This window comes from Ranitomeya variabilis, chromosome 4 (genome assembly GCF_051348905.1).
Source record: "Ranitomeya variabilis isolate aRanVar5 chromosome 4, aRanVar5.hap1, whole genome shotgun sequence".
Lineage (NCBI taxonomy): Eukaryota > Metazoa > Chordata > Amphibia > Anura > Dendrobatidae > Ranitomeya > Ranitomeya variabilis.
Genome location: NC_135235.1, coordinates 617,574,944 through 617,589,720, shown reverse-complemented (window position 1 = coordinate 617,589,720; position 14,777 = coordinate 617,574,944).

The window sequence follows — 14,777 nt, the reverse complement described above, 5'->3', positions numbered from 1 at the left end:
GAAGTGAACTCTGGAGGTGCCATTGGACCGGCCGGACTTGCGCAGCCTGGTGAACCGTATTCTGGACTGAGGACTCAGAGATCTCCAGTAAAGAGGTAAAGAGACTGCAACCTGGTGTCCTCGTTATTTACCGCGACCTGCACCCCACAACTGCACCGTTACAACACGACTTATTGCACCGGACGTCCCCCACTGACAGACAGGGCCACGGACCGGGTCTAGCCACCGTGACAACCCCAGGACTGAGACCTAGAGGCCCGGCTCCGGGTACCCCTTGGCCCTGCGGCGGTGTGGGGGCGCTCCACAATTATAACTGGTGCCATCCTTATGGTATCACCTAAGAGGGAAACATCACCACAGAGGTATCACCTCCAAACTAATTCCATCCTGAGCTTATGAAACTGCACCAGAAAATAGGGTGAATAATGAAGTTCCCTCTTCAAATGATCCCACAGATGTTCAATGATATTCAGGTCTGGGAACTGGGATGGCCATTCCAGAACAGTGTAATCGTTCCTCTGCATGAATGCCTGAGTAGATTTGGAGCTGTGTTTTGGATCATTGTCTTGCTGAAAGATCCATCCCCTGTGTAACTTCAACTTTGTCACTGATTCTTGAACATTATTGTCAAGAATCTGCTGATACTGAGAGGAATCCATGTGTCCCTCAACTTTAACAAGATTCCCGGTGCCGGCCTTGGCCACACAGCCCCAAATCATGATGGAACCTCCATCAAATTTTACTGTGGGTAGCAAGTGTTTTTCTTGGAATGCTGTGTTTTTTTTCCGCCATGCATAACGCCTTTTTGTATGACCAAACAACTCAATCTTGGTTTCATCAGTCTGCAGGACCTTCTTCCAAAAAGAAATTGGCTTCTCCAAATGTGCTTTTGCATACCTCATCCGACTCTGTTTGTGGCATGCTTGCAGAAATGGCTTCTTTCGCATCACTCTCCCATACAGCTTCTCCTTGTGCAAAGTGCATTGTATAGTTGACCGATGCACAGTGACACCATCTGCAGCAAGTTGTCATGTCGGACGCTGTTCACACTAGGGCGTCCGACAGACAGCGGTAATTCCACATACGTCCACTACACGCTCAGTGGCGTCGGCTAGACTTTGTCCAGCATGCTCGGGGTTAATCTAGCTGGTAATTTGGTTCGAGGTTGGGTCACGCCCACGGCCTTTAAATAGTCGTGCTGGACTATGGGCGTCGCTGATTATAGCTTGTGCTTTGTGCCTAGTGATTCCGGTCTGGAGTGGTGGTCTTGTTGTAGGAATATCATATCTGGTGGTGTATTATCCTTTGTCATATTCCTCCTTCCTATTTTTGTATTTGTTTTGCCCTGTGCACATTATAGTGTATTCCTGTGTGTCTGCGGCGTGGTGCATTTTTCAGTTTTCCCTGTCTGTGCTTTCTGCGGGGATTGGTGTGTGGTCTCTTCACTGGGTGGCAGGTGGTGGTTTCAGCTTAGGGCTGAAACAGGAGACAGGGTCAGGCCTGGCGGCCCAGACATGCACACCTTTAGTGTAACTTCTGGGAAAGGGACAGACAGAGTTTCCCTAGCCTGAGGGATATTGCAGGGGCCCGGGTAACCAGCCTTAGTCTACCCAGTACTCCCGTGACATTATAATCGGCCCCAAAAAAAAAAAAAAGTTTTTATGTCATGGATCCCATGACTTCCATAACCTGCCAGTTGGAGGCGCTGTCCTTACAGGTCACTGAATTGAAGGGGGCAGTTCAGCAACAGGGTCTTGTGGTGTCTAATGTGCAAGTAGAAACTGCAGGTAGAGTTGCAGAGCCAAAAATCCCTTTACCTGAGAGGTTTGCTGGGGAACGCAGTAAATTTGTTGTTTTCCGTGAAGCTTGCAAATTATATTTTCATATGCGCCCTCTTTCCTCAGGTAATGAGGCTCAGCATGTGGGCTTGGTTTTGTCATTACTGAACGGAGATCCTCAAGCATGGGCGTTTTCATTACCTTCTGATTCAGCTGCATTTAACTCAGTGGAGAGTTTTTTTTCTGCTCTTGGACTCATTTATGATGATCCTGACAGATTGGCTCTAGCAGAATCTAAAATACGTGCTCCCCACCAGGGGGAGCGAATGGCGGAGGATTACTGTTCTGAATTTCACCGTTGGGCGGTGGACACACAATAGAATGAACCGGCGCTGCGGAGTCAGTTTGTATATGGGGTTTCGAGAAGGGTTAAACAAGCCCTTCTGATGTATGAGACTCCTGCTTCTCTAGAGTCTGCCATGAGTCTTGTTGTCCGCATTGATCGTCGTTTGCGTCAGGGGGCGCTAGAGATGCCGCCTATGGGGGAGGTCATAGGTGCACGTGAGGTTGCTGCAGGTGAGCCCACGGAGCCTATGCAAATCGCAGGGGTGTCACGTCAGCAAGCCCCCTCGCTCAGGAAGCAGGGAGCCTGTTTTTGCTGTGGTAAAAAGGGGCATTATGTAAATGCTTGTACTCTGTTTTCTAAGAAAAGCGCAACGGTGGAAAACTACTAAGCTCAGAGGGTGTGGAGGAGGCCAATCTGAGCTTATGCATATCCTCCATGGGGGTCTCTCAATGTATGCTCCCTGCCAGAGTTATGGTCGCTGGCAGAGAGCTGCCACTAATCTCATTGATGAGGAATTTGCGCGCACGGCCGGGTTCACGGTCGAAAAATTGCCTCATCTTATCCGGGTGATCACCATCAATGCCCTCTCCCACAGGGGGAGATTACTGAGTTTGTGGCTGAGGTGAAACTCCACATTGGGGTCCTACATTCTGAGCAGGTTTCATGTAGGGTGCTCAGTAATCTTCCTGCACAAATGGTTCTGGGTTTTCCATGGTTATCTATGCACAACCCGGTTATTGACTAGAAAACTCAGGACATAATTCAGTGGAGCGGATTTTGCCAGGAGAATTGCCTGGCCACATGTGTGTCCGCTGTGACTCCAAGCATTCCTGAGTCACTGCTGGATTCTGCGGATGTGTTCTCAGAGAAGGGTTGCTCAGAATTGCCACCACATCGCCCTTATGACTGTACAATTAGGTTTAAACCAGGGGCCAAATTGCCGAAAGCTAGGATGTTCAACATCTCTGGTCCTGAGAGGCAAGCGTTAAAATACTACATTGCTGAGAGTCTGAGCAAAGGGCACATCAGGCCTTCATCCTCGCCGATGGCAGCAGGGTTCTTCTTCATTGAAAAGAAAGATGGCGGACTACGCCCGTGTCTGGATTTCAGGGAGTTAAACCAGATTACGGTTCGTGATCCATACCCTATGCCACTGATACCTGATTTGTTCAACCAGGTGGCTGGTGCTAAGTGGTTTTCCAAGCTTGACCTCAGGGGGGCGTACAACCTCATAAGAGTCCGTCAAGGTGATGAGTGGAAGACGGCTTTTAATACTCCTGAGGGTCATTTTGAAAATTTGGTGATGCCATTTGGGTTGACAAACGCGCCTGCAGTTTTTCAACATTTCATAAATGAAGTATTCTCGCATTTTCTGGGGAAATTCATTATTGTGTACCTAGATGACATTCTCATTTATTCATGCGACCGTGATACTCATTTAGAGCATGTGATGCAGGTGTTACAGCTACTCAGGGAAAATAAGCTCTATGCTAAACTTGAGAAATGTGTATTTTTGGTTCAGGAGTTGCCTTTCTTGGGTTATACTGTGTCTGCTTCAGGGTTTAAAATGGACGCCGCTAAGATACAAGCGGTGCTGCATTGGGAACGGCCTGATAACCAAAAGCACTCCAGCGGTTCCTTGGGTTTTCCAACTATTATAGAAAGTTTATCAAGGATTTTTCTACCATTGCTAAACTGCTTACTGACATGATGAAAAAGGGTACCAATTTCTCCGCCTGGCCTCAGGCTGCTGTGCGAGCATTTGAATTTCTGAAGAACAGTTTTGCTTCGGCCCCCATTCTGGTGCAACCAGACGTATCAAAACCATTTACCGTGGAAGTTGAAGCGTCTGAGGTTGGAGTGGGGGCGGTGCTGTCACAAGTCTCATCCTTGGGCGAGTTGCGTCCTTTTTTTCCAAGAAGCTGTCGTCTGCCAAACGTAATTACGATATCGGCAACAGGGAGTTGTTGGCTATCAAGTTGGCTTTTGAGGAATGGCGACACTTTTTGGAGGGGTCGGTCCATCATGTTACAGTTATCACCGACCATAAAAATCTGCTGTATTTGGAGTCAGCCAAGCGTCTGACCCCCAGGCAGGCTCGCTGGGCATTGTTTTTCACGCGGTTCAACTTTTTTGTTACGTACCGACCTGGGTCTAAGAACACTAAGGCGGATGCTTTGTCTAGGTGTTTTCCGGGGGGAGAACCTCGGGAAGATCCGGTACCCATCCTCCAAAAGGGTGTAGTGGTCTCGGCTCTCACGACCGAAGTTGAGGCTGAGATTGCCAAGGCTCAGGAGGAGGTACCACCAGAGCTTCCCATTAATAAATCATTTGTACCGCTCCATCTTCGCCTAAAGGTGTTGGGTGAGCATCATGATGCTGTCCTGGCTGGCCATCCAGGGGTTAGGGGTACCTTGGAGTTGATGTTGCGTCGGTTTTGGTGGCCCAAGATCTGACAGGACGTGGTCTCGTACGTATCAGCATGTACCACGTGCGCTAGGGCTAAGACGTCCCGCTCTCGTCCTGCTGGCACACTACATCCTCTCGGGGTACCCAGTAGGCCATGGACGGATATTTCCATGGATTTTATCACAGATTTGCCCTCCTCTGCTGGGAACACGGTCATTCTGGTGGTTGTTGATCGGTTCTCAAAGATGTCGCATTTTGTGTCTTTGCCTTCGTTGCCTAACGCTAAGACTCTGACTCAGGTTTTTGTGCAGGAGGTGGTCAGACTTCACGGGGTCCCGTCTGACATTGTGTCTGATAGAGGTACTCAGTTTGTGGCAAAATTTTGGAAAGCTTTTTGCTCACAGCTGGGGATCAAGTTGTCGCATTCTTCTGCGTTTCATCCTCAGTCAAATGGTCAGACCGAGCGTATGAACCAGAATTTGGAGCAGTACTTACTCTGTTTTGTTTCTGACAATCAGGAGGAGTGGTCGACGTTCCTTCCTTTGGCTGAGTTTGCTATAAATAATCACCATCAGGAATCTTCTGGGGAGTCCCCGTTCTTTTGTGTTTACGGGCTCCATTCTCAGTTTTGTACTCTGCGTCAGGGGGGTTCTACTGGCGTCCCGGAGGAGGACCAGTTAGGAGCACAACTGGCATCCGTGTGGATGAGAGTGAAACAGTGCTGGCTAAGCGTATGTGCAAGGTACAAACAAGTGGCTGACAGTAAACGTGTGACAGGTCCGGACCTGAGTGTGGGTGACTGGGTGTGGTTGTCCACAAAAAACATAAAACTCAAGATTCCATCCTTGAAATTGGGTCCAAGGTTTCTTGGTCCATTTAGGGTTGCCGCCATCATTAACCTGGTAGCCTATCATTTGGCGCTCCCTACGGTATATAAAAAACACAATGTGTTCCACAGATCTTTATTAAAAAAGGTGGTGGGTTCTGTGGACACGGCGCCTATGCCACCTCCAGTCTTGGTGGATGGCAATTTGGAGTTTGAAGTCTCCAAGGTGGTTGAGTCTTGAGTAGTGCGCTGCACATTACAGTACCTGGTACATTGGTGTGGTTATGGGCCGGAAGAGAGGTCCTGGGTACCAGCCTTGGACATACATGCAGACCGGCTGGTCAGTATGTTTCACAGCCGCCATCCGGACACAGTCGTGAGGGCCCTGCGGACCCTCGTAGAAGGCGGGGTACTGTCATGTCGGACGCTGTTCACACTAGGGCGTCCGACAGACAGCGGTAATTCCACATATGTCCACTACAAGCTCAGTGGCATCGGCTAGACTTTATCCAGCTTGCTCGGGGTTAATCTAGCTGGTAATTTGGTTGGAGGTTGGGTCACGCCCACGGCCTTTTAATAGTCATGCTGGACTATGGGCGTCGCCGATTATAGCTTGTGCTTTGTGCCTAGTGATTCCAGTCTGGAGTGGTGGTCTTGTTGTAGGAATATCGTATCTGGTGGTGTATTATCCTTTGTCATATTCCTCCTTCCTATTTTTGTATTTGTTTTGCCCTGTGCACATTATAGTGTATTCCTGTGTGTCTGCGGCGTGGTGCGTTTTTCAGTTTTCCCTGTCTGTGCTTTCTGTGGGGATTGGTGTGTGGTCTCTTCACTGGGTGGCAGGTGGTGGTTTCAGCTTAGGGCTGAAACAGGAGACAGGGTCAGGCCTGGCGTCCCAGACATGCACACCTTTAGTGTAACTTCTGGGAAAGGGACAGACAGAGTTTCCCTAGCCTGAGGGATATTGCAGGGGCCCGGGTTACCAGCCTTAGTCTACCCAGTACTCCCGTGACAGTTGATGCTGCAGCTTTCTGATGTTTTTCTTGGCCTGTCACTTCCAGCCTTAACAAGAACTGTACCTGTGTTCTTCCATTTCCTTACTATGTTCCTCACAGTGGAAATTGACAGGTTAAATCTCTGAGACAGCTTTTTGTATCCTTCCCCTGAACAACTATGTTGAATAATCTTTGTTTTCATATCATTTGACAGTTGTTTTGAGGAGCCCATGATGGCACTCTTCACAGGAGATTCAAACAGGAGAACAACTCGCAAGTGGCCACTTTAATAGCTTTTCTCATGATTGCATACACCTGGCTATGAAGTTCAAAGCTCAATGAGGTTACAAAACCAAAAAAAGTGCTTTAGTAAGTCAGTAAAAAGTAGGTAGGAGTATTTAAAACAAGAAAATGATAAGGGTGCCCATACTTATGCACCTGTCAAATTTTGTTTGAATACAGATTGCACATTTTCTGTACAATAAACCTCATTTCAAGGCAGAAACATTACTGTGTCCAACAGTTATTAGATATATGAAGCTGAAATAGCTGTTGCAAAAAAACAATTTTTATAAAACATTAAGCTTAAGATTAATAGGGGTGCCCAAACTTTTTCATATAACTGTAACACTGTATGGTAGGCTAACAAATGGAAGACTACAAAATCTGTAAAAGCTTTTTTCAGTTTTAGAGATCACCAAAATGTTCAAAGACCATGTAACACTGAATGGCTGAGAAATGGAAATGGAAGCCTACAAAATTTGTAAAACTTTATTTTCAGTTTTAGAGGTCACAGAAATGTTCACACACCACATAACACTGTACAGCTGAGAAATGGAAGACTATAAGGCTGGGGTCACACATGCGTGTTTTACGTACGTAAGAGCGCAAAAACTACGTACGTAAAACTCGCATTACATACGGCACAATGCTTCTCAATGGGGCTGCTCCTATTAGCCGTATATTACGGTTCAGTATTATACGGCGTTCTACGGCCGTACAAAATCGCAGCATGCTGCGTTTGTCAGCGTATTGCGCAAATAATACGCCAATGAAAGTCTATGGGGGCGAGAAAAATACGGATTCCACACGGACCAGCAGTGTGACTTGCGAGAAATACGCAGCGCTGTTAGTGAAAAGTCGGTAATTCAATTGCCGGCTTTTCATTTCTCCTGCACAAACCCGACAGGATATGAGACGTGGTTTACATACAGTAAACCATCTCATATCCCCTTTTTTTTTGCATATTCCACACTACTAATGTTAGTAGTGTGTATGTGCAAAATTTCAGCGCTGTAGCTGCTGAAATAAAGGGTTAAATGGCGGAAAAAATTGGCGTGGGCTCCCGCGCAATTTTCTCCGCCAGAGCGGTAAAGCCAGTGACTGAGGGCAGATATTAATAGCCAGGAGAGGGTCCATGATTATTGCCCCCCCCCCGTGGCTACAAACATCTGCCCCCAGCCACCCCAGAAAAGGCACATCTGGAAGATGCGCCTATTCTGGCACTTGGCCACTCTCTTCCCACTCCCTGTAGCGGTGGGATATGGGGTAATGAAGGGTTAATGCCACCTTGCTATTGAAAGGTGACATTAAGCCAGATTAATAATGGAGAGGCGTCAATTATGACACCTCTCCATTATTAATCCAATTGTAGGAAAGGGTTAAAAAACACACACACATGATTGAAAAGTATTTTAATGAAATAAACACAGCGGTTGTTGTAATAATTTATTGTTCTCTCAAATCCATTTGCAGTCCCTCGCTTGGCAACATAATAAACGCACAAGATACATACCTTCTGATGTACTGTCAGGTCCAACGATGTAATCCATCTGAAGGGGTTAACTAATATTACAGGCAGGAGCCCTGCTATAATGCAGCGGTGCTCCGTGCCTGTAATCCCCGGCGAATGAATGAAATGTAGGTCATTGACCTACATTTCATTCATTCGCGGTGATGCGCCCCCTGGTGGATGTCCTCATATGACCTGGAGCGTGGGAAAAAGTTCCCAGGCTGCAGTTCATGAGAACATCCACCAGAGGGCCCCTCACCGCGAATGAATGAAATGTAGGTCAATGACCTACATTTCATTCATTCGCCGGGGATTACAGGCACGGAGCACCGCTGCATTTAGCAGGGCTCCTGCCTGTAATATTAGTTAACCCCTTCAGATGGATTACATCGTTGGACCTGACAGTACATCAGAAGGTATGTATCTTGTGCGTTTATTATGTTGCCAAGCGAGGGACTGCAAATGGATTTGAGAGAACAATAAATTATTACAACAACCGCTGTGTTTATTTCATTAAAATACTTTTCAATCATGTGTGTGTGTTTTTTAACCCTTTCCTACAATTGGATTAATAATGGAGAGGTGTCATAATTGACGCCTCTCCATTATTAATCTGGCTTAATGTCACCTTTCAATAGCAAGGTGGCATTAACCCTTCATTACCCCATATCCCACCGCTACAGGGAGTGGGAAGAGAGTGGCCAAGTGCCAGAATAGGCGCATCTTCCAGATGTGCCTTTTCTGGGGTGGCTGGGGGCAGATGTTTGTAGCCACGGGGGGGCCAATAACCATGGACCCTCTCCTGGCTATTAATATCTGCCCTCAGTCACTGGCTTTACCGCTCTGGCGGAGAAAATTGCGCGGGAGCCCACGCCAATTTTTTCCGCCATTTAACCCTTTATTTTAGCAGCTACAGCGCAGAAATTTTGCACATACACACTACTAACATTAGTAGTGTGGAATATGCAAAAAAAAGGGGGATATGAGATGGTTTACTGTATGTAATCATGTCTCATATCCTGTCGGGTTTGTGCAGGAGAAATGAAAAGCCGGCAATTGAATTACCGGCTGTTCACAGATATCGCGCTGATTGAAATCTAAATACAGAATATATATATGTGTCACAATGACATATATATATATATATATATATATATACTGTATATATGTTTTCCCGAACATTTGAGCACATAAATCCATTAGATGTCGGTTTTGCAAGCCTGCGCGAAAATCTCGCAGTACGGATGCCATACGGATTACATACGGAGGATGCCATGCGCAAAATACGCTGACACACCCTGACTACGGATCACTATTTTGGGAACATTTCTCCGTATTACGGCCGTAGTACGGACGTATAATACGTGGCGTATTGTCTTACGCCATGTGTGACCCCAGCCTTAATGTTTAAAAGCATTTCTCCAGTTTTAGAGATCACAGAAATGTTCACAGAACACGTAACACTGCATGGCAGAGAAATGGAAACCTACAAAAATTTTTATTTTAAAAGCATTTTTCTGTTTTAGAGATGATAGAAATGTTTACAGACCATGTAACACTCTATGGCTTAGAAATGGAAGACTACAAAATGTTTAAAATCTTTTTTTTTCCATTTTAGAGATTATATAAATGTTCCCAGGCCACATAACATTCTATGGCCGAGAAACTGAAGCCTACAAATTTTTTAAAGCATTTTGTTCAGTTTTAGAGATGACAGAAATGTATACAGACCTCATAAAACTCTATGGCTGAGAAATGGAACCCTACAAATTTTTTAAAAGCTTTTTTTTGTGTTAGAGATCACAGAAATGTTCCCAGACCACGTAACACTTTATTGCTGAGAAATGGAAGCCTACAATAATTTTTAAAAGCATTTTTCAGTTTTAGAGATCACATAAATGTTCACAGATCATGTAACAATGTATGATTGAGAAATGGAAGCCTACAAAAATTTGAAAAGGATCTTTTCAGTTTTACAGATTACAAAAATGTTCACAGACCAAGTAACACTGCATGTCTTAAAAATGGAAGACTACAAAATTTGTAAAGCTTTTTTCAGTTTTGGAGATCAGATAAATATTTACAGACCACGTAACACTGTATGGCTGAGAAATTAAAGCCTACATCTTTAAAAGCTTTTTTCAGTTTTAGAGATCACCGAAATGTACACAGATGATGCAATACTCTATGGCTTAGAAATGGATGCCTACAAAGTTTTTAAAAGCTTTTTTTCAGTTTTAGAGATTATAGAAGTGTTCACAGACCACGTAACACTGTATGGTTGACAAATGGAAGCCAACCAAAATTTTAAAAGCTTTTCAGTTTTAGAGATTTCAGAAATGTTAACAGAACACGTAACACTCTATGGCTTAGAAACGGAATCCTATAAAATGTTTATAAGCTTTTATTTCGTTTTATAGATCACAGAAAGGTTCCCAGACCATGTAACACTGTATGGCTGAAAAATGTTAGCTATCAAAATTTTAAAAAGCTTTTTTTCCCATTTTAGAGATTGCAGTAATGTTCACAGACAACATAACACTGTATGACTGAAAACACACAACTGTTCACATACCACTTAACACCCAATGGCTTAGAAATGGAATCCTATACAAATTTTAAAAGCTATTTTTCAGTTTTCAAGATCACAGAAATGTTCACATGCCACATAACACTGTATGGGTGAGAAATGGATGGCTACAAAATTTTTAAAAGCTTTTTTTAGTTTTACAGAATTGTTGACAGACCATGTGTTAGAGGTCGAGTTTCCCCCTCCGTACAGGGGGAATCTCGGGCCATCTCCGCTGCGGTCTCCCATTCTTCTCCTGCCGCAGTGGAGCCTGCTCAGCCGAGACGTCGGTCCCAGTGTCTCGCTCAGGCTGACTCTGTACAAAGAGTTACTGCCGCTTCTCCTGCTTCTGCCATTGAAGCCAGTGTTGGGCAGCGGCGAGCAGACGCTTCTGGGACTAAGTCCTGCTTTTCCCGTTCTGAGCATGCCCAGGGTAAGATCTCTCAGTGGAGATCGAGGGTCACATGTTCAGATACTGCAGTCTAATCTATTGGTCCTTCTAGGAAGGTCCTGTAGGTGCGCAGGCTCTGTAGCAGCCTCTCATTGGTCTTCCTAGGAAGGTCCTGTACGTGCTGCAACTATTTAAGACTCGCATGGCCGCACGGCCATGCGCTAGTGTCTTTCTAAAGTTATGTGCTTTGCGCCAGTGTGGTCATGTGAGTGTGTGTTCAGTGACCTGGCTGAAATAAGCCCCTAGAATGCTGGCACCTCCTGCGAGGAGATTGTGTGTGTATGTATTCAGGGACCTGGCCGAAATAAGCCCTTAGAATGCTGGCACCTCCGGCGAGGAGTTATGTGTGCATGCATGACCACTGACTGCTCTCATTTGGGTAGTTAGCCTGTGCCTCTGTGAAGTCAAACAGGACACAGAGCTTTGCTTTCTCAGCTACTCTGTGAAACTAACAGAGCTAGTTCATACCGCCATATAGTGCCGCCGTTTACTAGCAGCAGGTTCTCCTGCACGGTGGACCCCGGGCTGCGAACGCATCTACTTCAATAAAACATTTATATTTACCCGATGCGTTCCGCTAGCCCTAACACCATGTAACACTGTGTGGCTTAAAAATATGAAGCCCATAAATTTGTTAAACGTTTTTTCAGTTTTGGAAATCACAGAACTGTTTACAGGACACGTAGCACTTCATGGCTGAGAAATAGAAGGCTCCAAAAATTTTAAAAGCTTTTTCTCTGTTTTAGAGATCACAGAAATTCTCCCAGATCATGTAACACTGTATGGATTAGAAATAGAAGCCTGTAAAATTTTTAAAAGCTTTTTTTCAGTTGTAGAGACCACATAAATGTACACAGACTGTGTAAGGCCGGTTTCACATGTCAGTGTCTCCGGTACTTGTAATGACAGTGTCACGGAGTTACTGCAACAGAGCAGTACCAGAAGACCGCAGCGTCTGATGGCTCCTGCTTCACGGCTGAGAAGAAGCACTTCTCCAGCATATTAAATGTGTTTATTTTCTTTCAGCAGGACAGGGGTTAATCGGCCATGTGATAATCCCTGCATTCAGCTGTGCTCGGTTAGCCACTCCTCTCTCCTATAAAAGCTAGGCCTTCAGGCTAGATCCTTGTCTGAGATAGCAATTGCTAGATAGACCTGAAGAGTGAAGAGCTGGTGTCTAGACAGCTAGAGGAGTTTATTGTGCGACTGTTGCTTGGTTTGTAAGCTTAGAAATTCCTCAGCCTTACCTGCTTTATTTTCTTCCCCCGTCCTTCACACCCTGGTGAATACCTCTGTAATTTGTTAGAGTATATTTGTGTGAGTGGAATTTTCTTTTACCCTTGTCTTTTGTTCCCCTGTCTGTTGGGTTGGTGTACTGCGGTACACGGTAGCACCTCTCTTCCCCGGGTGGGGGAAGGGGACAGATGCAGGGCTGCAGTTAGGAGACAGGGCAAGGGCAATTCAATTGAATGAGTCTATGCACATCAGCGTGTGTTCGTGTGCAAAACATGCAGACATGTCTGTTTTTACCTGGACACACGGGCTGCAAAATGTGCCACACACGTGCACACGGAGAACAGTGCACAAAAAGTAGCGCTACTGTAAGCGCTGTTCTCCTGCGTGTTGTGCTGAACATGGCTTTCATCCATTGTTGGGGTCGGTTTTTAATTAATTCATTGTCCCCTGCTCTGCCAGTGAGCTGCATGAGCAGGGGACAATGAATGATTTAAAAACCCGACGTGGGGTCCCCCCTGTATTTATAAAACAACCCGGCAAAACTCTTAGGTGCTGGCTGCTATTTTCAAGCTGGTAAGTGGCCATGGATATGGACTCCCTTCAGCCTAAAAACAGCACCCCACAGCTGCCCAAAAAAGGTGCATCTGTTTGATGCGCCAATTCTGGAGCTTTGCAGGTTCCTCCCACTTGCCTTGTAGCAGTGGCAAGTGGGGTAATGATGGGTTATTGTCACCTTCCTATTGTAAGGTGACATTAAGTCGGTTTAGTAATGGAGAGGTGTCAATAAGACACCTATCCATTACTAATCCTAAAATTTGTAAAGGGTTTAATAAGCACACACACATGCAGAATAAAGTATTTTAATGAAATAAAACACCACACAGTTTTTCCATCTTTTCCATCTATTGTACTGGTAATACAAATGACGCCCTCGATCTACTGTAAAAAAAATTAAAATAACAAGCCAACAATATACTATACCTGTCCAGCGTTCAGTCAGTCCCACGGCGTAATCCATATCTGGGGAATGTACAGTTTACAACCGGGAGCGCTGCTAATATGACCCTCCCAGCTGTAAACTACTGGGGAATGAATGATATGCAGCGGGCGCAGACTCAGTAACTAGCGGTGACGTCACTAAGTCCGTGTTCACTTGCCGGCATGAACTCCTGTGACCTCAGGACTGTGGGAGAATGCAAGTGATGAGTTCATGGCAGTTCAAGATCTGTCACAGTGACCTCATCACTTGCATTCTCCCACTGTCCTGAGGTCACAGTAGTTCAGACTCAGTGATGGCAGAGCTAGTTACTGAGCCTGTGCCCACTGTGTATCATTCATTCATTCTCCCCTGCTTGCTGGCCGAGCAGGGGAGAAGGGATGACAGCCGGCTTCAGCACCACACCAAGGGGAACAGTGCTTACTGTAGTGCTGCTTCCCCGGCGGCCGTATGTGTGGTACTGATGCAGAACACGGTTGCCACAGGTGTGCCACACGTAGTACACAGACGGACACACGGACAATGACGGACACTGATATCTCCGGTACCAGCCTATTACTGTATTGCTTAGAATTGGAAGCCTTCAAAAATTTGAAAAGCTTCTTTTCAGTTTATGAGATTACAAAAATATTCACAGACCATGTAACACCGCATGGCTGAAAAATGGAAGGCTACAAAATTTTTAAAGTGTTTTTAGTTTTGGAGATCGCATAAATGTTCTCAGACCATGTAACACTGTATGTCTGAGAAATGGAAGCCTACAACATTTTTAAAAGCTTTCTTCAGTTTTAGAGATCACAGAAATGTTAACAGAACATGTAAGGTTCACGTCACACTAGCAGTATTTGGTCAGTATTTTACATCAGTATTTGCAAGCCAAAACCAGGAGTGGGTGATAAATGTAGAAGTGGTGCATATGTTTCTATTACACTTTTCCTCTAATTGTTCCCCTCCTGGTTTTGGCTTACAAATACTGATGTAAAATACTGACCAAATACTGCTAGTGTGATGGCAGCCTAACACTGTATGGCTGAGAAATGAAAGTTTACAAAATGTTTAAAAGCTTTTTTCAGTTTCAGATATCACAGAAGCGTTCACAGACCATGTTACACTGTATGGCTGATAAATATAAGCCTACAAAAATTTTAAAAGCTTCTTTTCAGTTTTAGAGATTACAGAAATGTTCACAGACGACGTAACACTGTTTGCTGAGAACACGTAGACTTCAGTGCAAAAGTTTAGGATCACCCAAACAATTTTGTATTTTCTATGAAAACTCATATTTTTATTAAACAAATGAGTTGCCAAATGAATCGAAAATCTAGTCCAGACATTGACAAAGTTGGAAAAAAAGATTTTTATTTGAAATAATAATTTT